Source organism: Solanum tuberosum, unplaced genomic scaffold (assembly GCF_000226075.1).
Source record: "Solanum tuberosum cultivar DM 1-3 516 R44 unplaced genomic scaffold, SolTub_3.0 scf00058, whole genome shotgun sequence".
Taxonomy (NCBI): domain Eukaryota; kingdom Viridiplantae; phylum Streptophyta; class Magnoliopsida; order Solanales; family Solanaceae; genus Solanum; species Solanum tuberosum.
In genome coordinates this window covers 1,293,063-1,298,866 of record NW_006238982.1, presented here as the reverse complement: position 1 = coordinate 1,298,866, position 5,804 = coordinate 1,293,063, and positions in this window count along the sequence as shown.

The following is a 5,804-nucleotide window of genomic DNA, read 5'->3' as shown; positions in this document are numbered from 1 at the left end:
TGGATCTGTTAGGAATGGGTGGTGGGTGACAAAGAAGTGGGAATTCAAGGTGGTGAACAAAAAAAAAAAAATAGATATTGGCAATGGTGGTGGATTTGTACCTTTTGATGGTGATGATGTGATTTTGGTAATGAGTTTAGTTATGGGTGTTGAATTTTGTGGTGAATCTTAATAATTTTGTGGGGCGATGGAGATAGTGTAATTCCAATGGTTGATTTGATCGTAGGTGGTAAAATTTGTGGCGGCTATTTTGTTTTTTATAATGAAATATATAGATTTGGTACTAATATGGTCACAATGATAATGGTTCCATGGTGGTATTCTTTGAAGAAGAAATAATTGAATGACACGGAGAATCGTTTTAGAAATCTGACATGATTGTGAGATGGCATTGATGTGACACGAGTGTGATACACCTCCCATTGTGAGAGTGTTGTTATACATCTCAAGGGTAAATAAATTCATTTTTAGTAATACAGGTGTGTAATAGGTCAGCATGATAATTTAAGCGTCTAACTGACTTTTCGGGACAGTTTCAAAAGTGAATTTTTGTCTTTTCCCTTTTTTTCGTCTTCTTTGTCGTTTTTGAGTTAAATTAAAGTTCCAATTTGAAACATTTGATTCACAAAGTTAATCCTAAAAAGGATTATAAAATCTCCCATTTTTGTCGTTTAGTACATACATACCAAATAAAAAGATTCAATATAATCTTTCGTCGGAAATCCACACTGGGATTCTTCCATTGAATTGGGAAATCATAGCATACAAATAGCATAAAAATATTTTTTTCATACATATACTTACACAAACTTTTGAATTCCTAATTGTGGTTTAGGGAAAAAATTTGTTGCAATGATAAGTCGTTTGAAAATTGCTTTAATTTTATTTTTATAAGTTTTTCTTGTTAAAATTCATGGCTCTTGCACAACTCTTAACTGGGGTGGAGCTAAAGCTTTACGTATGGACTCAACAAAAATTAGTAATTTTCAGTTAAATCATGTAAGTGTATTAAAAATTTACTTAATATATACAAATAATTTATTAAAACTCGACTAAACTACAAAACTAGTAAACTCAAAAATCTAGTAGGGTCTCCAACTATCAATAGTAAATCACATTAAAACAATTTATTTTTTTTAAAAAAAGATTCTCCCCCAACAACTTACTAGTACCTTTTTCACGTTCACACATAAAATAACAAGTCAAGTTAGTCAAAAGAATTCAACTAGTAAAAAAACAAAACCAAGTAAATATAAACTTTACTTGTACCTTAGCCCCTAAGCTTGTTCTTCAAAAGAAACATACTATATATATAAAAAAAAAACCTCTTCTCCCCCAAAACCTCTAAAGTAGATAAAGTTTCATTTCTCATTTTTTGAAAAAGAAAAAAGAGAATGTTCTTTTGAAATATGTTTGTATGTAATGAAGGAAAAAATAAAGAGCAAATTGTATGAAATAGCAAATTATTAATTTAAATTAAATGCTATAGCCATAGTTTGTTTTAATTGTAATTCGCAGCAAACATCCCTTTTTTGTGCCATCTGATTCGATATACAATTAGTCATTTTCGGAATACAATTAGCCATTTTATACATTTCGGTATAAAATGTATAAAATGCGTTTGTGTTTGTATAAAGCGAGAGAAAAGTGTATATACAAATACAAATACATATATATTCGTCCTATACACTTATAATTATACAAATATAGATCTTATTATACAAATTACAATGTATAAATGAATTTATACAAAACTGAATAATTTGTATAAAATTGAATGTTTGTAGCGAATTATACAAATCAAAAAGCTCCATAGCAAACATAAAAATTTGTTATGGAGCGCAATTATGCAAACTATAGCTATAACATACAAATATGATTTTTATATTTGCTATATGTGAAAGTTGCTCAACCATAAATAACATTAGGGGTTTGTCCACAATAAAGAAAAAGTTGAAGCAATAATTGTCGAAGGAAGTTTGAAGTTTTGTTTTCTCCCAAATGTGTTCTAGACATTTGGTCTTATTGTCTTACAAGACATGGTTGAAGTTATACCTTTTTGAAAAAAGTAAAAAGTGTGTGATTTGGTTTCCTCAATAACTCCACCCAGTACTTTGGTTTCCTTGATAACTCCTCTCAAAATGTACATTTTTTTACCTTCTCTTACAAGCATTTAAATATTAAAACAAACAAATAAAAAAGTAAATTTAAAATTAATTCATTAAAATCTGTTATCACTCGTAATTAATTTGTTATATTACAAATTACTAATTAGTAGATATATAAAATGTAATATGAGGTCTTAAATATATATGTGGATTAATTATTTCATTTAATAAAAATGTTTTTTTTTTATATTTTGTTAGTGTATCTCCAAGTGTCCTAATTGTCCATTAAAATTCACAACTTGACTTACTTCCTCATCATAATTTTGTGTGATACAGCCTGATTAGACATGTAAGAAATATTTCTTCCTCTTTTTTTTTTTTCTTTCTGTTTTGAAACAAAGAATTGTGATTTTAAATATGAAAATTTATTATGAGGCTATAAAAACTTGTAATCATATTTGAAAAAAGTATCATTCTTTTTAAAAGCATATTAGAAAAGAACAAGGTCACATAATCGGGTGATTTAATAGTCTATCACAAATGTTATTTTAGTTATAACTATTGTGAACTTGCCAAACTTCAAAAATCATGACTTCAAACTCAAAATTTTATGTTTTTACTTCAAAATTTAAATGCTTTTCCTGTCAAACTTCTTTGCTTATTTTGAAAAGTGTTTTTCGAATGTATTTTTTATTTATGAGAAGCAGTTTGTGTTTGACTTATCTAATTAAAAAGTACTTTTGAATAATAATAAGTGTTTGAAAATCTTTTAAAAAAAATTCTAAGTATATTTTCTCAAAAGTATTTTCCGAAAAAGTAATTTTTGGGGAAAAAATGTTTTTTCTAGCTTTTGAAAAATAGCGAGTCGTTTGCACTTTTGCCTTTAATTTGTGTTAGTCTTTAATTTTTGCCTCTCATAACAAATAATTTTTTTGGCAGGGAATAAATTTATATTCTCATGTGATAATATTTCACAAGTTATGCCTAGTTATGTCTTCAATTTCCAAAAAACTTATGCTTCAGTAGGCATAAATTTGCTTGCTAATGGGCAAGATTAAAAACCAATTCATTTGAATGACAAAAAATAAAGACTAGTCCATTAAAGGGAAAATGTACAATTTTATTAAAAACTCTGCTACTTTTTAAAAATATTTATTTTCTCCCAAAAGCATAATCAAACACCTCAAATTTTAAACATAAATAATTATTGAAAATAAATAAATAAGCATCTTTTTCCTCTAAAAAATTTGGCCAAACATACTTACAAATGAAAATGACTATTTAATTTTGAAAGTTCATTTGATCAAAATTGAACTTGATATCAAAGAAAAAGCTACACACCAATGGGTACAAGGAAACTTACCCTAAACAAACACATATGTTCTTAAACTTAAAATATTTAACAAATTCTTCAAGGTAAAAAAAACTTCAAGAAATAGAGTTCCAAAGATCATAACACTAGTACTCAGTATGTGATTACTCTTCTTTTTGCCTTATGCTTCTTCTCCAAATTCCCCAATTGAATTTAATGATCTTCACATTTGATCCAAGTTTGTATGTTTATTCTATATCTTTTTCTCAAGTGTTCCTGTATATATCCTGTTGGCAATTGTTTACTATTCCTCTTATATGAAACTTCAACCTCTGATTTAATTAAATATATTGGTGAAAATTACAGGATTACAAATTACAATTGAAAATAAAAATGAAGAAATTAATTATCTTCAGGTTGAGACACAGATATCTCGCCCTCTTTAAGGAGATTCAAGCCTATTAAGACAAATCTTTTCACCAGTCCAACACTAGTTTTCTTGACTTGTTCCCTCCAGAATATATCAACCCAATCACAAAGTTTAACTCAACAAACTCTGGATAAGAGTTGAATCCAAAGCTTCACAAAAAGAGCATCTCCCTTCAACTAGTAGGAACTCTCTTTTTTAGTAACTTTTATGACTCTATTTTCGTGTACTCAAAACAAATTAAAGGAAAACCATTACTATATATAGGTGAGGAATTCTTCCTTACGATGAATAGGAAGATAATGGAGTAGTAAATAGGTAGATAAATGTCCAGAAAGGGAGCGATAAGCTTTCTATATTTACTAAGGCAATAACATGGATTCTCAAATAAATAGAAGTAGAAGATGAGTTTACCAAGGGAATGATTTTCCTCGATCTTGTTGAGTTCAGGCTTCAAGATGTCATCAGCAAGATCATTCGATTCACCAACAACAAAAGTTGTGGGGATAGTCAGATATACGAAGGGCCTGTGGATTTGAATATAATATGAAAATCATGGAGCGCCTCTGTTTGCATAAAACATAATATATGCCTACTCTACCAAAACATCTTCTTGAACAAAAATAATCTATGACAAAATCAAATAAAATATCAAGTTAGTTTTCATAGGTTGATTTGATTTTGTCAACCTATGACGACTAACTTGATATTTTATTTGATTTTTTCATAGATTGTTTTCGTTCAAGAAGATGTTTTTTTGGCAGAGCAGGCATATATTATGATTTATGCAAAGAGAGGTACTCCGTGATTTTAAGATTATATTAAAATTCACAGGCCCTTTCTGGCTATCCCCACAACTTATGTTGTTGGTGAATCAAATGATTCTGCAGATGAGACATCTATGAAGCCTGAACTCAACAAGATAGGATAATGATTCCCCTGGTAAACTCATCTTCTAATTCTATTTATTCGAGAATCCATGTTATCGCCTTACTAATGATAGAAAGCTTATCGCTCCCCTTTTGGCCATAAGTCAATGGCCACTAACATCTACAAAGTAATGCAGTAGTAAAGAGCAAAATGAAATTCTCTAAAAGTCCTCAATGGACAGAAATAAAAATTGCAGATTTTAATTAAAAATGTGTGTATTGATTAAATTGTTGAGATCTTAGATTTGCGATGTAAAATGTTGTTGAAAATTTTGCTAAATCTAGAAGGAATTACACTTCATGAACAGACCAAAAAAAATGTAAAGAACACCTAAAATTGGGATAAATAGAGTATTGTTAATCAAGTAATATCACATTTTGAGTCTTAAAGTTATGTGGGATTAATAAAAAATAGTGTGTATTGATTAAATTGTTGAGATCTTAGATTTGCGATGTAAAATGTTGTTGAAAATTTTGCTAAATCTAGAAGGAATTACACTTCATGAACAGACCAAAAAAAATGTAAAGAACACCTAAAATTGGGATAAATAGAGTATTGTTAATCAAGTAATATCACATTTTGAGTCTTAAAGTTATGTGGGATTAATAAAAAATAGTGTGTATTGATTAAATTGTTGAGATCTTAGATTTGCGATGTAAAATGTTGTTGAAAATTTTGCTAAATCTAGAAGGAATTACACTCATGAACAGACCAAAAAAAAGATGTAAGACACCTAAATTGGGATAAATAGAGTATTGTTTAATCAAGTAAATATCACATTTTGATCTTAAATTATGTGGGATTAATTAAAAAAATGTGTGTATTGATTAAATTGTTGAGATCTTAGATTTGCGATGTAGAATGTTGGAATTGAAAATTTTGCTAAATCTAGAAGGAATTACACTCATGAACAGACCAAAAAAAATGTAAGACACCTAAATTGGGATAAATAGAGTATTGTTTAATCAAGTAAATATCACATTTTGATCTTAAATTCTGTGGGATTAATTAAAAAATGTGTGTATTG